Genomic DNA, 20212 nt, shown 5'->3' with positions numbered 1-20212 from the left:
CTCTCTCTCTCTCTCTCTCTCTCTCTCTCTCTCTCTCTCTCTCTCTCTCTCTCTCTCTCTCTCTCTCTATCTATCTGAGAACAGCTAACTCAGGGGACAGATAAGGAGTAAATGAAACAGAGGCAATTCCTCTGAAGACTGTCTCTCAACTGAAAGTTTGGCTGAGGTTGAAAGACTCTAAACTTATCTCTCTGTAACCAACCCGCTGTTCCCCAGCCGCTGGGACAACAGCCAGACATGGGCAGCTATACAGTGAGAGACAAAACACACCGTGCCGACCAAGCAGGTGTGTGTGTACCTGAGCTGTAGTTATCTGTGGAGGACTGGTAGAGAGAATGGTACAGGGAGCGACGACCGGCCTTATTGAGACGCTTGTTAAAATCCTGCTTCTGATCAGCAAACTGGATTTGCTGTGGAGAAAGAGGGAGGGGGAGAGAGTTACTTTTGAGAAAAGCGAAACAGACCAGGTCAGACGGACACCAGGGTTACATCCACCACAATGTCCAAGGCATTATATAAACGTTATTTACTCCACATAAGGAACAAAACACACAAAGACATAGATGCAGGAAAGTTGGTCCTCTTATCAAGAGGCTCACATTGTTCTCTCACTCACATCATAGCTAACACTTGCACACCTTCTCCCTCTCCCTAACACACTCTCCATAACATGCTCACCCACTCTCATTCTCTTTACTTTCTCCATGTTTCTCTCACTTTCCAAAGCTCCCTTTTTCTCTCCATCCCTCTTTCCCCCTCTCTGTCTCACCATCCAGTTTGGTGGTTGGAAGGCAGGGCTGGTGGAAGGTTCCCACTTAGCCATGCCTGCTGTTTGCTCCCTCTGTCACAGTCTCTGCTTCTTTTACCCTCTCAGCCTAGTTTAGTTCAGTCAGGTACAGTCCAGTCTGCCCCAGTCTCTGCCTCTTATTCCCACTTAGTCCAGCATAGTGTTAGGCCGTGGGTACACCCCTCGTCTCACGCGGTCTGAGTGGAGCTGAGTTGGCAGCTCTTAACACCTATTTAGGTTATTTTGGGCGGTTCTGGACCGGTTCCGACTGACATTCGTGCTCTATAGTGCCAGAAATCCCCATCTGTCTGCTCTGCGCTACCACTCTCTCAGCGGAGCTGACTTGAAGTGTCAGGTTTCAGATCCAACATTTGCATAGGAAGTGAAGTGTCAAATTTTCTGACCAATCCAGATGAATAATTGACTTGCTCTTCCTTTGAGCGATGGGCCCAGCCAGCATATGAAAGGTGACAGTCTAGTGGATCCAACAGTTGTGGTTTGATCTCGATGTGATATTCTCAGCAGGATTTAACGCTCTCAACATGAAAAAATACAATCATTTCATAGAATGGAAACAAGACCAGTTTCTCTTGGTCATAGACGGATAAAATCACGTTGTGCTTAAAGCAGAGGTTGTATCGAGTCTGCATACATTTGAATGGTGTCTCTGCACTGCTCAGTGGACGTTTAGGATAAATGTCTCTGTCATCACATGAAATGGTGCCAATATTGTACTGTCACTGTATGATCATTTTTATTTTACAGTTATAAGAAAGGTGAAATCCTATATAATTCTGTTGTTGCTATATTTGGAAAGCATTTGTCATTTAAAGCCCTATTGCCCCACTTTTGTTGAATAGGAAATAAATCATGTTTTGTCATATTTTCATAATATTTGTACTATGTACTTGAGCTTGTGTCCTCAAAAGTGAGTACACCTCACCAATATGTGAGTATACTGTACCTCAGCAATTTAAACTTTCAGAGAGTTCTAAAAGTTCCAGACCATTCTAAACCTATGCAACATTACCAGTTATTGTTTATGGCCATCATATTTAGGTGGAAATCTAAATGTTGCTCTATCATTCAAGAGGATTAGCCGATAAGAGTCATAGGTCAGTCAGAAGTCTGTGGCATTGAATTCCTGACTTGAGATCACCGACACCGGGCCGTGTTCTATTTCTACCGTTAGCCCCCATCCCCTAGCCCAGGGCTATTTAAACCTTGAGGTTTGCAGCACTGCTGGTTTCATCCTTCCCATCTAATCTGGGACTGTTGCCGAATTTGATTTGTAGCCACTTTCCATTTCTACCCATAGTCCCTTTCCCTTAACCAGACTATCATTTGGGGATGACTGTACCATACTACTTATTTTGATCAGAAACATACCCTGCCTGGATCACCCTCAATCACCCTCCAATGGTTAAATGGTGGATCATAAGACACATAAAGGCCATGTGTGCTGCTCAGGATCAAACTGTCCACTTACTACCTCGTTAAGAGCAATTCACCTAACAGTGTTTTGTTTACAAGCTGTGGGGGAATCTGCCCTATCTGTCCTATGTGATCCCTTCAGGTGTGAATTCGTCAGCAGGGTAGAACCTTGGAAGGAGGGGATGGGATTCGGAGGTATAACACTGTACACACTGTAGAAAGACTGTACAACTCACTGATGTCCCGTACCAACCTGACCCATAAGGCTCTCTTCCTATGTAGACACTGCGGCTGTTGAAAGAGACTACATACTCAATCACTGACTTGTTCACATTGAACAGAAAGATATACAGTTGAAGTCGGAAGTTTACATACACTTAGGTTGGAGTCATTAAAACTTGTTTTTCAACCACTCCACACATTTATTTTTAACAAACTATAGTTTTGGCAAGTCGGTTAGGACATCTACTTTGTGCATGACACAAGTAATTTTTCCAACAATTGTTTACAGACAGATTATTTCACTTATAATTCACTGTATCACAATTCCAGTGGGTCAGAAGTTTACATACACTAAGTTGACTGTGCCTTTAAACAGCTTGGAAAATTCCAGAAAATGATGTCATGGCTTTAGAAGCTTCTGATAGGCTAATTGACATAATTTGAGTCAATTGGCGGTGTACCTGTGGATGTATTTCAAGGCCTACCATCAAAATCAGTGCCTCTTTGCTTGACATCATGGGAAAATCTAAAGAAATCAGCCAAGACCTCAGAAAAAAAATTGTAGACCTCCACAAGTCTGGTTCATACTTGGGAGCAATTTCCAAATGCCTGAAGGTACCATGTTCATCTGTACAAACAATAGTACGCAAGTATAAACACCATGGGACCACGCAGCCGTCATACTGCTCAGGAAGGAGACGCGTTCTGTCTCCTAGAGATGAACGTACTTTGGTGCGAAAAGTGCAAATCAATCCCAGAACAACAGCAAAGGACCTTGTGAAGATGCTGGAGGAAGCAGGTACAAAAGTATCTATATCCACAGTAAAACGAGTCCTATATCGACATAACCTGAAAGGCCGCTCAGCAAGGAAGAAGCCACTGCTCTAAACCGCCATAAAAAATACAGACTACGGTTTGCAAATGCACATGGGGACAAAGATCTTACTTTTTGGAGAAATGTCCTTTGGTCTGATGAAACAAAAATAGAACTGTTTGGCCATAATGACCATCATTATGTTTGGAGGAAAAAGGGGGTGGCTTGTAAGCCGTAGAACACCATCCCAACTGTGAAGCACGGGGGTGGCAGCATCATGCTGTGGGGGTGTTTTGCTGCAGGAGGGACTGGTGCACTTCACAAAATAGATGGCATCATGAGGAAGGAAAATTATGTGGATATATTGAAGCAACATTTCAAGACATCAGTCAGGAAGTTAAAGCTTGGTTGCAAATGGGTCTTCCAAATGGACAATGACCCCAACCATACTTCCAAAGTTGTGGCAAAATGGTTTAAGGACAACAAAGTCAAGGTATTGGAGTGGCCATCACAAAGCCCTGACCTCAATCCTATAGAACATTTGTGGGCAGAACTGAAAAAGCGTGTGCAAGCAAGGAGGCCTACAAACCTGACTCAGTTACACCAGCTCTGTCAGGAGGAATGGGCCAAAATTCACCCAACTTATTGTGGGAAGCTTGTGGAAGGCTACCCGAAACATTTGACCCAAGTTAAACAATTTAAAGGCAATGCTACAAAATACTAATTGAGTGTATGTAAACTTCTGACCCACTGGGAATGTGATGAAAGAAATAAAAGCTGAAATAAATAATTCTCTCTACTATTATTCTGACATTTCACATTCTTAGGATCACCACTTTATTTTAACTGACCTAAGACTGGGAATTTTTACTAGGATTAAATGTCAGGAATTGTGAAAAACTTAGTTTAAATGTATTTGGCTAAGGTGTATGTAAACTTCCGACTTCAACTGTATATACTGTAGGTAAATACAGCCTGCACTTAAAGGTCTAATGCAGCCATTTTTATCTCAATATCAAATCATTTCTGGGTAACAATTAAGTACCCTACTGTGACTGTTTTCAATGAAAGAAACAAAAATAGCTTCTTAGCAAAGAGCAATTTCTCAAGCAACCTCAGTGTGGAAATATACAATATCAGTCAAAAGTTTGGACACACCTACACGTTCAAGGGTTTTTCTTTTATTTTTACTATTTTCTACATTGTAAAATAATAGTGAAGACATGAAAACTATAAAACAACACATATTGAATCATGTAGTAACCAAAAAAGTGTTAAACAAATCAAAATATATTTTAGATTATTCAAAGTAGCCACCCTTTGCCTTGATGACAGCTTTGCACACTCTTGGCATTCCCTCAACCAGCTTCACCTGGAATGCTTTCCCAACAGTCTTGAAGGAGTTCCCACATATGCTGAGCACTTATTGGTTGCTTTTCCTTCACTCTGCGGTCCAACTCATCCCAAACCATCTCAATTGGGTTGAGGTCGGGTGATTGTAGAGGCCAGGTCATCTGATGCAGCACTCCATCACTCTCCTTCTTGGTCAAATAGCCCTTACACAGCCTGGAGGTGTGTTTTGGGTCATTGACCTGTTGAAAAACAAATGATAGTCCCAGTAAACGCAAACCAGATGGGATGGCATATCCCTGCAGAATGCTATGGTAGCCATCCTGGTTAAGTGTGCCTGGAATTCTAAATAAATCACTGACAGTGTCACCAGCAAAGCACCCCCACACCATCACACCTCCTCCTCCATGCTTCATGGTGGGAACCACACATGCAGAGATCATCCGTTCACCTACTCTGCGTCTCACAAAGACCCGGCGGTTGGAACCAAAAATCTCAAATTTGGACTCCAGACCAAAGGACAAATTTCCACCGGTCTAATGTCCATTACTTGTTTTTCTTGGCCCAAGCAAGTCTCTTCTTCTTATTGGCATCCTTTAGTAGTGGTTTCTTTGCAGTAATTCGACCATGAAGGCCTGATTCACACAGTCCCCTCTGAACAGTTGATGTTGAGATGTGTCTGTTACTTGAACTCTGTGAAGCATTTATTTGGGCTGCAATTTCTGTAATGAACTTATCCTCTGCAGCAGAGGTAACTCTAGGTCTTCCTTGCCTTTGGCGGTCCTCATGAGAGCCAGTTTCATCATAGTGCTTGATGGTTTTTGCGACTGCACTTGAAGAAACGTTCAAGGTTTTTGAAACTTTCCGGGTTGACTGGCCTTCATGTCTTAAAGTAATGATGGACTGTTGTTTCTCTTTGCTTATTTGAGCTGTTCTTGCCATAATATGGACTTGGTCTTTTACCAAGTAGGGCTATCTTCTGTATACCACCCCTACCTTGTCACAACACAATTGATTGGCTCAAACGCATTAAGAAGGAAAGACATTTCACAAATTAACTTTTAACAAGGCACACCTGTTATTGAAATGCATTCCAAGTGACTACCTCCTGAAGCTGGTTGAGAGAATGCCAAGAGTGTGTAAATCTGTCATCAAGGCAAAGGGTGGCTACTTTGAAGAATCTAAAATATATTTTGATTTGTTTAACCCTTTTTGGTTACTACATGATTCCATATGTGTTATTTCATAGTTTTGATGTCTTCACTATTATTTTACAATGTAGAAAATAGTAAAAATAAAGAAAAACCCTTGAATGAGTAGGTGTGTCCAAACTTTTGACTGGTACTGTATATAAAGCAGTCAAACCAAGTTTTGACTGCGCTGTGACTTATAAATACAAATAGTAGTAGTAGTAATAATGATAATAATAATAATAATAATAATAATAATAATAATAATAAACTGGTCTGGTCCAACCTCTCCTTAAAAAGCCAAATCTAGACCACTCCTCACTGAATAATTATAGACCTATCTCTAAGCTTCCTTTTTTATCCAAGATTTTAGAGTATGAACAACTTATTTGAAAAATGTCTTTGGTTCAGGTCATATCTTTGTGGCAGACGTTTCTCAGTGAGCATGGGTGGTTCAGTTTCGTCCCCAGCACCTATTCACTATAGTGTCCCTCGGGTTAATTCTGAGCCCCATCCTTTTTTCGCTGTATATGCTTCCCATTGGTGAGTGACATCATCCACAACCATAAATTCAGTTTCACTTCTATGCGGATGACACGCAACTCCATTTACCAATCAGACCCAGTGACTAAGCAGTGGTGTAAAGTACTTAAGTAAAAATACTTTAAAGTTCTACTTAAATGGTTTTTTGGGGTACTTTACTATTTATATTTTTTATAACTTTTACTTCAACATTCCTAAAGAAAATTAACTTTTTATTCCTTACATTTTCCCTGACACCAAAAGTACTTGTTACATTTTGAATCCTTAGCAGGACAGGAAAATGGTCCAAATCACGCACTTATCAAGAGAACATCCCTGGTCATCCCTACTGCCTCTGATCTGGCGGACGCACTAAACATACATGCTTCATTTGTAAATGATGTCTGAGAGATGGCGTGTGCCCCTGGCTATCTGTAAATAAAAAATACAAAAAAGAATGGTGCCATCTGGTTTGCTTAATATAAGGAATTTGAAATGATTTATACTTTTACTTTTGATACTTAAGTATATTTTAGCAATTCCATTTACTTTTGATACTTAAGTATATTTAAAACCAAACACTTTTAGACTTTTACTTAACTATACTGAACAAAAATATAAATGCAGCATGCTACAATTTAAAGATTTTACTGAGTTACAGTTCATATAAGGAAATCAGTCAATTGAAATAAATTAATTAGGCCCTAATCTATGGATTTCACATGACTGGGCAGGGGCGCAGCCATGGGTGGGCCTGGCTCCCCAGTGGGTGGGCCTATGCCCTCCCAGCCAATCAGAATGATATTTTCCCCACAAAAGGGCTTTATTACAGACAGAAATACTCCTCAGTCTCCTCAGAAGATCCCGCAGGTGAAGAAGCTGGATGTGGAGGTCCTGGGCTGGCATGGTTACACGTGGTCTGCAGTATTTAGTCCGGTTGGACGTACTGTCAAATTCTCTAAAATGACATTAGAGGCGGCTAATGGTAGAAAAATGAACATTCAATTATCTGGCAACAGCTCTGGTGGACATTCCTGAAGTCAGCATGCCAATTGCACACTCCTCCAAAACTTGAGACATCTGTGGCATTGTGTTGTGTGAAAAAACTGCACATTTGTGGCCTTTTATTGTCCCCAGCACAAGGTGCACCTGTGTAATGATCATGCTGTTTAATCAGCTTCTGGTTATCCCACACCTGTCAGGTGGATGGATTATCTTGGCAAAGGAGAAATGCTCACTAACAGGGATGTAAACAAATTTGTGCACGACATTTGGGAGAAATACGCTTTTTGTGCATATGGAACATTTCTGGGATATTTTATTTCAGCTCATGAAACATGGGACCAACACTTTACATGTTGCGTTTATATTTTTTGTTCAGTATAATATTTTACTGGGTGACTTTCACTTTTACTTGAGTCATTTTCTATAAAGGTATTTTTACTTTTACTCATGTATTACATTTGAGTACTTTTTCCACCACTGTGGCTAAGCTAGTGTAGCTACCCTTCACAAGTGTCTTGCTGACATTACATTTAGGATGTCTGACCATTTTCTCCAGCTCGATGATAAAAGATCTGAGGTTGTTGTATTTGGCCCCCACCTTGCTAGAACTCAGATTGTAGATAACCTTGGTCATTTGTCCACAAATGTAAAGCCTACGGCCAGAAACCTTGGTGTCTTCTTCGACCTAAACCTCAAGCTGCATGTAAAAAGGTTGTCCAGTCCTGCTTTTGTCATCTAAGAAATATAGCTAAAGTAAAGTCTGATCTGGAGAAATGTATACATGCTTTTATTTCTTCATGCCTAGATTACTGTAACTCTTTGTATGCCTCTCTGTATCACGTTTAAGGATAGGCTTGGTTTAAAACCCCATTCTCCAGAAGGCAAGGTCAGTAACAGGTGCATCAAAGCTGGGACCGAGAGACTGAAAAACAGCTTCTATCTCAAGGCCACTCAAGGCCACTTAAGTCACCACTAGCTGGCCTCCGGCCAGTACCATGCCCTGAACTTTAGTCACCTGCACCTTAGAGGCTGCTGCCTATGGAACGCTGGTCACTTTAATAATGTTTACATACTGTTTTACCCACTTCATATGTATATACTGCGTTCTAGTCAAGGCCATCCTATTCAACTATTGCTGTACATATACTATTCTATCCTACGTATTCTTCAGATATACTACATATTCTATCCACATACTGTCCATAATGTCTATACATCCCATCATATACACTACCGGTCAAAAGTTTTAGAACACCAACTCATTCAAGGGTTTTTCTTTATTTTTTACTATTTTCTACATTGTATAATAATAGAGAAGACATCAAAACTATGAAATGACACATATGGAATCATGAAGTAACCAAAAAAGTGTTAAACAAAACAAAATATATTTTATATTTGAGATTCTTCAAATAGCCACCCTTTGCCTTGATGACAGCTTTGCACACTCTTGGCATTCTCTCAACCAGCTTCATGAGGCAGTCACCTGGAATGCATTTCAATTAACAGGTGTGCATTCTTAAAAGTTGATTTGTGGAATTTCTTTCCTTCTTAATGCGTTTGAGCCAATCAGTTTTGTAGGGTATACAGAAGATAGTCCTATTTGGTAAAAGACCAAGTCCATATTATGGCAAGAACAGCTCAAATAAGCAAAGAGAAACAACAGTCAGTCCATCATTACTTTAAGACATGAAGATCAGTCAATATGGAACATTTCAAGAACTTTGAACGTTTCTTCAAGTGCAGTCGCAAAAACCATCAAGTGCTATGATGAAACTGGCTCTCATGAGGACCGCCACAGGAATGGAAGACCCAGAGTTACCTCTGCTGCAGAGGATACGTACATTAGAGTTACCATCTCAACATCAACTGTTCAGAGGGGACTGTGTGAATCAGGCCTTCATGGTCGAATTGCTGCAAAGAAACCACTACTAAAGGACACCAATAATAAGAAGAGACTTGCTTGGGCCAAGAAAAACAAGTAATGGACATTAGACTGGTGGAAATGTGTCCTTTGGTCTGGAGTCCAAATTTGAGATTTTTGGTTCCAACCGCGATGTCTTTGTGAGACGCGGTGTGGGTGAACGGATGATCTCCGCATGTGTATTTCCCACCGTAAAGCATTGAGGAGGAGGTGATATGGTGTGGGGGTGATTTTATTTAGAATTCAAGGCACACTTAACCAGCATGGCTACCACAGCATCCTGCAGCGATACGCCATCCCATCTGGTTTGGGCTTAGTGGGACTATCATTTGTTTTTCAACAGGACAATGACCCAACACACCTCCAGGCTGTGTAAGGGCTATTTTACAAAGAAGGAGAGTGATGGATTGCTGCATCAGATGACCTGGCCTCCACAATCCCCTATCTTCAACGAAATTGAGATGGTTTGGGATGAGTCAGACCATGAAGGAAAAGCAGCCAATAAGTGCTCAGAATATGTGGGAACTCCTTCAAGATTGTTGGAAAAGCCTTCCAGGTGAAGCTGGTTGAGAGAATGCCAAGAGTGTGCAAAGCTGTCATCAAGGCAAAGGGTGGCTATTTGAAGAATTTGTTTAACACTTTTTTGGTTACTACATGATTCCAAATGTGTTATTTCATAGTTTTGATGTCTTCACTATTATTCTACAATGTAGAAAATAGTAAAAATAAAGAAAAACCCTTGAATGAGTAGGTGTTCTAAAACTTTTGACTGGTAGTGTATACTGAACAAAAATATAAACGCAACATGTAAAGTGTGGGTCCCATGTTTCATGAGCTGAAATAAAAGATCCCAGAAATTTAACATACGCAGAAAAAGCATATTTCTCTCAAATGTTGTGTACAAATTTGTTTACATCCCTGTTAGCGAGCATTTCTCCTTTGCCAAGATAATCCATTCACCTGAAATTAAACAGCATGATCATTACACAGGTGCACCTTGAGCAGTGGACAATAAAAGGCCACTCTAAAATGTGCAGTTTTGTAACACAACACAATGCCTCAGATGTCTCAAGTTTTGATGGAGCGTGCAATATCTGTATTCCCAGTCATGTGAAATCCATAGATAAGGGCCTAATGAATTTATTTTAATTGATTGATTTCCTTATATGAACTGTAACTCAGTAAAATCTTTGAAATTGTTGCATGTTGTGTTTATTTTTGTTCAGTGTATGTATTTATACTCAGGACACCGACATTGCTCGTCCTAATACTTTAACTTTTTTAGATTTGTGTGTATTGTTATTCCTACACTGTTGGAGCTATGAACGCAAGCATTTCGCTACACCCGCATTAACAGCTGCTAAATATGTGTATGCGACCAATAACATTTGATTTGATTTATCTCCAATCTTTTATCTTCCTATGAGCCAGGACGCAGGCTGAGATCCTCTGGCAGGGCAATGTTGACCATTCCAAAGTCTAGATTGAAAATGAAAGAAGACCGCCATTTGCAATTAGGGCCCCCAGAGGAGATCAGGCTTGCAGATTCAGTGCCACTTTTTATATCCCTGCTGAAGAATCACTTTTATAAAGATGCTTTTAATGTATGATTTGAATGTATGATTTTTATTTAAACGTCTCCTTTCTCTTGTTTTTATTTCTTTGTTAGTGCTTTTTTATTTGATTATTTTATGTGAAGCACTTTGTTACTTGTATTGAAAAGTGCTTTTTAGCAAAACGATTTCTCAAGCAAAAAAAATGATTGATTTTGTAGCATAAACTGAGAATTTGATATTTTTTACTGATATTATGATTGTCTGTTTCATATCTGAAAAGTAGTTATAAAGCTGTCAGTTCCACTTTAAGGGATAATCTGAGCTACTGTGATTAAAGGGATAGTGCAACAGTTTGGCAATTAGGCCCTTTTTTTATACTTACCCAGAGTCAGAAGAACTCATGGATACCAGAGCATGCTAGCTGTTCCTGTAGACTTCCAGTAATTGCGCTAACACTAGTTAGCAATGATTCCAGAAACTACCTTCAACTTCCTCCAAACTGCATTTAGAGACATAAAAATGGTATTCATGAGTTCATCTGACTCTGTGTAAGTAATAAAAAGGGCTTGATTGATTGCCAAAATGTAGCACTTTCCCTTTAAAGATAGACATACAGATGAAATGCTGAGCTCGTAATATCTCGTAAATTCTTGAACTCCAACTGGTAATTACTAGTGGGAAACTCGTCTATCATCTCTGAGCATCAGACTTCTCCCACATGCTGAACTCTGACGTCAAATAAATTGAGTGAATTATTATTATTATTATTATTATTATTATTATATTTTTTTACATTCAGCATCACTCCGTCAAGGGAAATGTAGTATTATTTCTAACAAACATATCTACATATATTTCAGGATGTTGTGTATTCCTGGAAATAATCTGAATTTATCTAAACATTACAGTTTTGAAAACATAGCTTGTCCGAAAAAGTGGTCTCTTGGCACAATTTACCCCAGATATGGAGTAAATTGAGCCACGGGACAGAGAAGTTAAGCCGCCTACACATGTCTGTACTGAATGAAATATTACCACTACCTTTTTAAAACCATGTGTCTTTATTTCCCAAACACAGTAAAACACAATCACAATCATTTCTTTGTATTTTTATCATTTTAAGAATCTTTTAACACAGGCTTAACACCTAACAAGCATTTTGTACGTTTTTAAAAACTTTTAACATGGGCCAGGCTCTGTTGTTACCTCCTGTCCAAGCGATAATGACTTGCATTACGCCTGGGAAGAAAACACTTCAATTTGCTCAACTTTTTCCATTGGTTCAATTTTCCCCTAGGCAAACTTTTTGACTATATTAGCCCACACAGCTACAAGGATGCACTTTCATGCTAGATTTAGGACCTCATTCTGAAGCTTATAGAGACCTCAACTGATGTATGGAACAATCTTAAAATTATCGACTTTGATTTAGATACAAGCATCATGAAACCTCAATAAATTCATTTGACTTGGTGAAAATATTTTTGGGGGACCCAACTTGTTTACAACTTCTTCCATTTTCTTTCTTCCTTCACACTTCATGAAATGATGACCTCTTCATAAATATTTGGTCAAATTATACATTTTGTGTATGGTTTTCTAGAATCAATGGTGGCTAACTTACCCCTTTGGCTTAACTTACCCCACTCTACCCTACAGAGTGTCTGCGATTCTGGATTTTCTGGAACCTGAAGGTTCTGTTGGTAAAGATATGGATTTATGCCCATGTGCAGGATTTTTTTTGGTAGCTGCTGCCCACTCCGCTACCTACAAAGCTGTTGCTCAGTGCTCCGCTCTTTGCCACTCCCCCCTCCATGATCGGCTGCTGCTCAGTGCTCCACTGCCGCTTCCTCCCCCTCCTTGATTGGCAATGAAAGTTGTACATGGTCGACATGTTCAAACTTTTGCAATCCATGCCTCAGTACGCTATTAAGCAAAGCGCGGGGAGTTAGGCTACATGCAGCTATTTATACTGAACAAAAATATAAACTCAACATGCAACAATTTCAAAGATTTTACTGAGTTACAGCTCATATAAGGAAATCAGTCAATTGAAATAAATTCATTAGGCCCTTATCTATGGATTTCACATGACTGGGAATACAGATATGCATCTGTTGGTCACAGATACAGTGGGGAGAACAAGTATTTGATACACTGCCGATTTTGCAGGTTTTCCTACTTACAAAGCATGTAGAGGTCTGTAATTTTTATCATAGGTACATTTCAACTGTGAGAGACGGAATCTAAAACAAAAATCCAGAAAATCACATTGTATGATTTTTAAGTAATTAATTTGCATTTTATTTTATCAAGTATTTAGTCAGCCACCAATTGTGCAAGTTCTCCCACTTAAAAAGATGAGAGAGGCCTGTAATTTTCATCATAGGTACACGTCAACTATGACAGACAAATTGAGAATTTTTTTTCTAGAAAATCACATTGTAGGATTTTTTATGAATTTATTTGCAAATTATGGTGGAAAATAAGTATTTGGTCACCTACAAACAAGCAAGATTTCTGGCTCTCACAGACCTGTAACTTCTTCTTTAAGAGGCTCCTCTGTCCTCCACTCGTTACCTGTATTAATGGCACCTGTTTGAACTTGTTATCAGTATAAAAGACACCTGTCCACAACCTCAAACAGTCACACTCCAAACTCCACTATGGCCAAGACCAAAGAGCTGTCAAAGGACACCAGAAACAAAATTGTAGACCTGCACCAGGCTGGGAAGACTGAATCTGCAATAGGTAAGCAGCTTGGTTTGAAGAAATCAACTGTGGGAGCAATTATTAGGAAATGGAAGACATACAAGACCACTGATAATCTCCCTCAATCTGGGGCTCCACGCAAGATCTCACCCCGTGGGGTCAAAATGATCACAAGAACGGTGAGCAAAAATCCCAGAACCACACGGGGGGACCTAGTGAATGACCTGCAGAGAGCTGGGACCAAAGTAATAAAGCCTACCATCAGTAACACACTACGCCGCCAGGGACTCAAATCCTGCAGTGAAAGTCAGATAAATGAAAAGCCGATTTTTGCTGGGGTCTCGGGACTGGCAGGGTTTTAAGCATCCAAAAACAATCTAAAATGAAAATGTCTTTCGGTTAGCATGCTAATCGATTAGCATGCACACCACTGTGGATATTTCTGGCAGTTAAACATGACAAACTGAACAAAGTAAGTATGTATGTATGTATTAACTCCAACTCCCATGTTGGAGTGAAATGTTGGCCATTCATGTCATCTTTCTTCACTACAATATTTTATGATACGTTAATACATACATACGGTGTTCAGTTTGTCATTTTTAATTATTAAGGGTCCATTGATGCGCCTGTGCAAAAATCCAGAAAATCACATTGTATGATTTTTAAGTAATTAATTTGCATTTTATTTTATCAAGTATTTAGTCAGCCACCAATTGTGCAAGTTCTCCCACTTAAAAAGATGAGAGAGGCCTGTAATTTTCATCATAGGTACACGTCAACTATGACAGACAAATTGAGAATTTTTTTTCTAGAAAATCACATTGTAGGATTTTTTATGAATTTATTTGCAAATTATGGTGGAAAATAAGTATTTGGTCACCTACAAACAAGCAAGATTTCTGGCTCTCACAGACCTGTAACTTCTTCTTTAAGAGGCTCCTCTGTCCTCCACTCGTTACCTGTATTAATGGCACCTGTTTGAACTTGTTATCAGTATAAAAGACACCTGTCCACAACCTCAAACAGTCACACTCCAAACTCCACTATGGCCAAGACCAAAGAGCTGTCAAAGGACACCAGAAACAAAATTGTAGACCTGCACCAGGCTGGGAAGACTGAATCTGCAATAGGTAAGCAGCTTGGTTTGAAGAAATCAACTGTGGGAGCAATTATTAGGAAATGGAAGACATACAAGACCACTGATAATCTCCCTCAATCTGGGGCTCCACGCAAGATCTCACCCCGTGGGGTCAAAATGATCACAAGAACGGTGAGCAAAAATCCCAGAACCACACGGGGGGACCTAGTGAATGACCTGCAGAGAGCTGGGACCAAAGTAATAAAGCCTACCATCAGTAACACACTACGCCGCCAGGGACTCAAATCCTGCAGTGAAAGTCAGATAAATGAAAAGCCGATTTTTGCTGGGGTCTCGGGACTGGCAGGGTTTTAAGCATCCAAAAACAATCTAAAATGAAAATGTCTTTCGGTTAGCATGCTAATCGATTAGCATGCACACCACTGTGGATATTTCTGGCAGTTAAACATGACAAACTGAACAAAGTAAGTATGTATGTATGTATTAACTCCAACTCCCATGTTGGAGTGAAATGTTGGCCATTCATGTCATCTTTCTTCACTACAATATTTTATGATACGTTAATACATACATACGGTGTTCAGTTTGTCATTTTTAATTATTAAGGGTCCATTGATGCGCCTGTGCATCAATGTAAATAAAATGTTTAAAAAATCTGTCAGTTTAAGCTAGAGATCAGGTCTTTTGAATGGGCTGTGTCCAGTGGCGATTTTAGCATGTAAGTCTTGGTGTGCAAACCACCCCCCTTTTTTGTATGCATGCCAGTAAAGCCACTACACCACACAACACAACACTAAACAATACATTAATTGCACTATAACGGTGACAAACAGTGCCCACAAACTGTTAGGGCCTACATAAAGCTGTCCCAACAGCAGATTCCCAACAGCAGTCCCAACACCTTACCACTGCTACACCTGGCTGTCAGCGGAGCCTTGTCTCGCAGCAAAACAGTTCATTCAGCCTCATTTACTGCCTTTTTTTAAAACATAGCTGATATGGCTGACTTGCTTAAACAAATGTGGTTTCTACTGACAATTGAGATGTACAAACTATGGCATAAGGGGACTAATTTCGATTAAGACATTAATGATTGAGCTAGGATGGACGTAGTCAATATAACCATTTGTTCAGCACTTTTTAAATGTACAGTGATAGAATTCAGAACATGGGCTGTTCTTACAGTATTCTCCCTGTACACCAAGTCAGAACCGTAGGATAACAAAAAGGGCATATAAGCAGACAAATGAAAGCTCTTACAATATTCGATGATGACATTTCTCAAAAACAGGCTACATGTGCACCACCAAGTCAGAACAGTAGGCGATATTATGAGGGGAAAAGTGACCAAATTATTAGGGTGAGGCACATGGGCTACTAACAGCTTACTACACAACATACATTTAGTATTACTTTCATAGCTACAGACAGTATACATATCTCCCTGGCATATTACATAATTTATGCAGCAGCATACAAGAAATTTTTGGACTCACCTTGTTGTGCTGTGCTCACTTGAACAGGAATGTGGGGCGGCAGTTGTTCATAACTTTGTCATCAAAGTCTCTGGATTTATGGTGCTTTCAAGACAACTGGGAACTTGACTTGCAATTCCGAGTTGGATGACCGTTCAAAGCGTATTTTCCCAGTCGGGGCTAGTTTTTTCCCGAGTTCCCAGTTGTCTTGAACTCACTGAAGTCAGATTTCCCAGTTCCGAGTTTCCAGTTGTTTTGAGCGTGGCAGAAGTCATGCTGAATTGACAGCATGGCCAATGTTGAATGTTTATCATTTTAAGCTTGGAAAAGAGATCCTTAAACCCAGACTTGGGACCACACATCCACTCCACTGAACAGCATATAATTTATCTTCATAATTTCTCTTCATATGACAAGGATTGAAAAGTATTTGCCAGTAGATTGTCAACTTGATTCATGATGATGACTGCTAGCTAAGATTTTGAAAGTATGCTGTTGACATGATCAGTTCAATCAAAGCTACTGTAGATAAAATGACGTGAATTCACATTATATCTGTGGCCAATGGCCTTAAGCCTTCTTGGATGGGCACTTCGAATGTAACTCTATGGCAGCACCCAAGGGGCTTGAATTTTCGAGCTCTCCCCATAGATTTTGCGATGACGTAGTGTCCCAATGAATGAGAGAACACTGAGCCAATCAGGCAAAACTAGAGAACATTACCCCTAAGCTCCGTATTTTCCACTGGCTGCCCTACCACCACAGAAAGCACTGAGCTAGGCTGAAACACCTGCATTTTGGAGCTGCCTTACTCAAGAAAGCAAAAAAGAGACCAAGTTTGTATGCGGCTTTATTAACTCAATGTATTTTTTTACATTGTTTGCAAACTGATATGTGACATGTCTTAATGCCAAAATAACATGCAAAACAGGCAACATCTCAATCCACCGCATCCGGCTATGTCGGCCTTCCGCATCTGTGGTGGAAGGTGGCCAAGCTGCAGCGTGTTTGTCAGACCATGAGACATCCCGACAATCGGTCTTCTCATGAAAACGTCTGTAGAATACGACCCCCACAAGTGTCACGGGACTCATCTGAAGTCGGTAATGCTGATGTGCCAACTTCTGTCTGTAGCGTCCAAACTGTTTGAGCTACAAACTAATATGTAATGGGAGACTCTCACAAACACAATGGTATTCTCCGCTGTGCTCTACGACCTCCATAAGTGTCATGGGACTCGTCTGAAGGTAACCCATACAAACAAATGGAAATACGGAGTTAGTTTTGTGCCATCAAAAATAAAAGGTTAAATGTGTCCAAAAAAACGATTTCCTGACATTTCAAAACGTTATTCCTTATGATGAATTTTTTGACTGTCTTTTTTGCCATTTATGAATGTGTTATTTACTATGATGTGTCTTTACTACAATGGCTGAAGATGTAACATGCGTTTCCCAAAATGCCATGCACAGAGAACGGTCGTTAAGTGCACAGAGAACGGTCGCTATGTGGATCGTTGGAGCATGTGTCGATACTGATAGGATCGAAAGAAAGGCAGCGCTGCTCTCAGATCAGCGTTCTCCATTTAAATCTTTCCTAAACATAATTATTTCACAATACGGACGATGGATCAGCTCCTAGAGAGATATTACCACCTACAGCTGCAAATAGAGAGGTGGCTTATTCTAATAAAAATGCACAAAATCACAGATTTGGCACACAAATGTGCACGTTGGGCTACTCATCATGACACATATTGAGACAAATTACAGACCGTAGCCTACAAGTAGCAAAATAGAATTTAGTTGATTGAAATAGGCTTACAGCCTACTGTTTATTTTAATGCAGTCGTCTCGATTTTCATTTGAAGCATCTTTTCATACATCGCTTGTTTGTATCTAATGCCTGCCTCAGACCACTAGTAGAACAGCTAAGTGTGTCGTTAGATTTGGTAACACTTCATTTTAAGGGGTCCTTATTACAGTGTAATTACACTAACAAGTATTGTAATTAATTGTAATAATTCATAGTTACACTGTAATAACATGTAACTGGTGGTAATTGCAGACTGTAATTACAGAGGTGTAACAACGAATGCTTGTTCTTGTTACAAATTGTAAAGTTTCCGATAGCATCCCAACGCACCATATTGGTCAGTGCTATCCGGAATCCTTGGGATGTCCTTACCCAACACTCTAACTTTAACCCCGACCCTAACCTTAAACATAATCCTTACCTAACCCTAACCTTAACCCTTAACTTAACCATTTTAAATGTCAACTTCAATGGTGTAGGGACGTCCCAAGGATTCCGGATAGCACAGACCACACCATATTTCAGCCTGCACAAACCACGTGATAAGCATTAGCCAATTGAAAACCGACCACCTCATTGACATACAGTAACTCTGCAATAAAGGGCTGTGGAGTCTGATGCTCAGGCCCAATGATAAAAACGGGTTCACAGACGGTTCACATAATTGTTTTATTTTTTTATGAAATAATTTCACGGGTCATTTGACAATTTTTAGACATTAATAAACAGTTATGGTTAAAATTGTCAGATAGTCATTTGTGCGTGACAAATTGTAAACCTATTAAGCTTGGTTGAATAATGGTTTATAAATGCACTTAAAATGATCATGACAGTCTTATTTCATCATGTGACCTTGCAAGGGTTTCACTGTTGAGGAACATGAAGTGTTACTGATGTGTTTTTGCCCTCCCACGTCACTTAATACACAGAAGATCTCCACTAAACATAGAATCACATGGTTTATCCATCTCTATGTGACCACCAATGACTTCAGAACAAAGTTGACTACAAATACAAAGTTGTCAATGTTTTTCTTTACAACTGATGGAGAGGATGAATATGAAGTAGAAAAATGTACATTTACCCTTAATAATGATTGTTTTGGGAAACAGCTTGGAGATTTAACGATGCTCCTATGAAGGTTCTAACGATGAACTTAGCCTTAAGATGCTTTTGGGAAACCGGGCCCAGACCGTTTAAAAAATGCTTACTATTTCCTCATAGAGGATGATTAGCTGGCCAATCAGCGGTCTACTCGCATTATTACTTTTAAAGACCGGTATACGCCCACACCATTCTGTTGGGGTACGCCCACACCACTCCAACACAGAAAACCTGCTTTTTCACATACTTGATTGCAATTTTTTGGAAGGAAAACTGTTTCACCCATATTGTAATTAACTATAGGTCATAGTTCATAGAAGTCTGGAAACACTGGACAGTTATAAAAAATGGTCACCTGTTCAAATGTTGTGTACAGCACTCCCTTAAAAATATAACACACCTGAACTCCCTTAATCATATAATTGAGCCAACATGATCCTGTCATTTTGGCATAAGCAAGACTTTAAGTGTTCCAAAGAGCACCACGATCCCACAGAAAGGCAGAAGAAGAGAGATCAGTGGAGGATACAGATGGACTGAATTAGAGATTCCAGAGAGAGACTAGAACAGAGAACTTGATACAGACGGACTGAATTAGAGATAGCAGAGAGAACCTATAACAGAGATACCTTGATACAGATGGACTGAACTGCCTCCTCTTCCTTGGTTTTGTTCAGGTTGAACATGCTGTACACCTTCTTCATGCTGTCAGGTTCACCGCAATATGAACACCTTCCACCACACGCAGAAAGACCGTATTTAACCGTGGCCTGGCCGTGCTCGATCGTGACCTGGCCGTGCTCGATCGTGACCTGACCGTGTTTGATGAGAAGGTTCAGGGATGAAGGCTGGCTAAGCTAACACAGTGAGAGGAGCCACACCTTCAGCTCTCAGGCCCAGGTTACAGGTGAGAGGAGAGACAGAAGAGAGAAAAAGGTGAGGGGACAGAGACAGGAGGAGAGGAGAGTGGACCAAAAAAGAAGAGAGCCTTTGTGAGCTGAGAGAAGACGAGAGGAACGGTTTCCAGGATGGAGGGCTGAGAAAGGAGGGAGCGAAAGAGGGGAGGGATGGAGGGCAGGAGTACATATATAATCACTTGAGGCCTCTAATGAATATGAATGACGTTTGGAGTGTTCTCTGATTCCCAAGGGTAAACAATACAAACGCAGAGGTGTGTGTGAGTCTGTGAGAATTGTGTGT

The 20212-nt window shown here is 40.1% G+C and overlaps 1 pseudogene across 1 annotated transcript in view; it reads right to left on the bottom strand.

Moving 5' to 3' along the window:
• LOC311137049 (putative adenosylhomocysteinase 3) overlaps positions 1-19716 on the bottom strand; it is a 57489-nt pseudogene extending 37773 nt beyond the window's left edge. Inside the window, exons 1-2 of the transcript in view lie at positions 19642-19716; positions 299-410 (exon numbers count right to left, since the gene is read on the bottom strand). The product of the transcript in view is annotated as a putative adenosylhomocysteinase 3 (transcript). The remainder of the gene's footprint in view (positions 1-298; positions 411-19641) is intronic.
• Positions 19717-20212: the final 496 nt, after the last annotated feature.

The sequence above is a fragment of the Coregonus lavaretus genome (assembly GCF_964263955.1).
Source record: "Coregonus lavaretus genome assembly, chromosome: 11".
Classification (NCBI taxonomy): Eukaryota; Metazoa; Chordata; class Actinopteri; order Salmoniformes; family Salmonidae; genus Coregonus; species Coregonus lavaretus.
The sequence above is the reverse complement of the archived record's forward strand: the minus strand, read 5'-3'. Positions and strand labels throughout refer to the sequence as shown.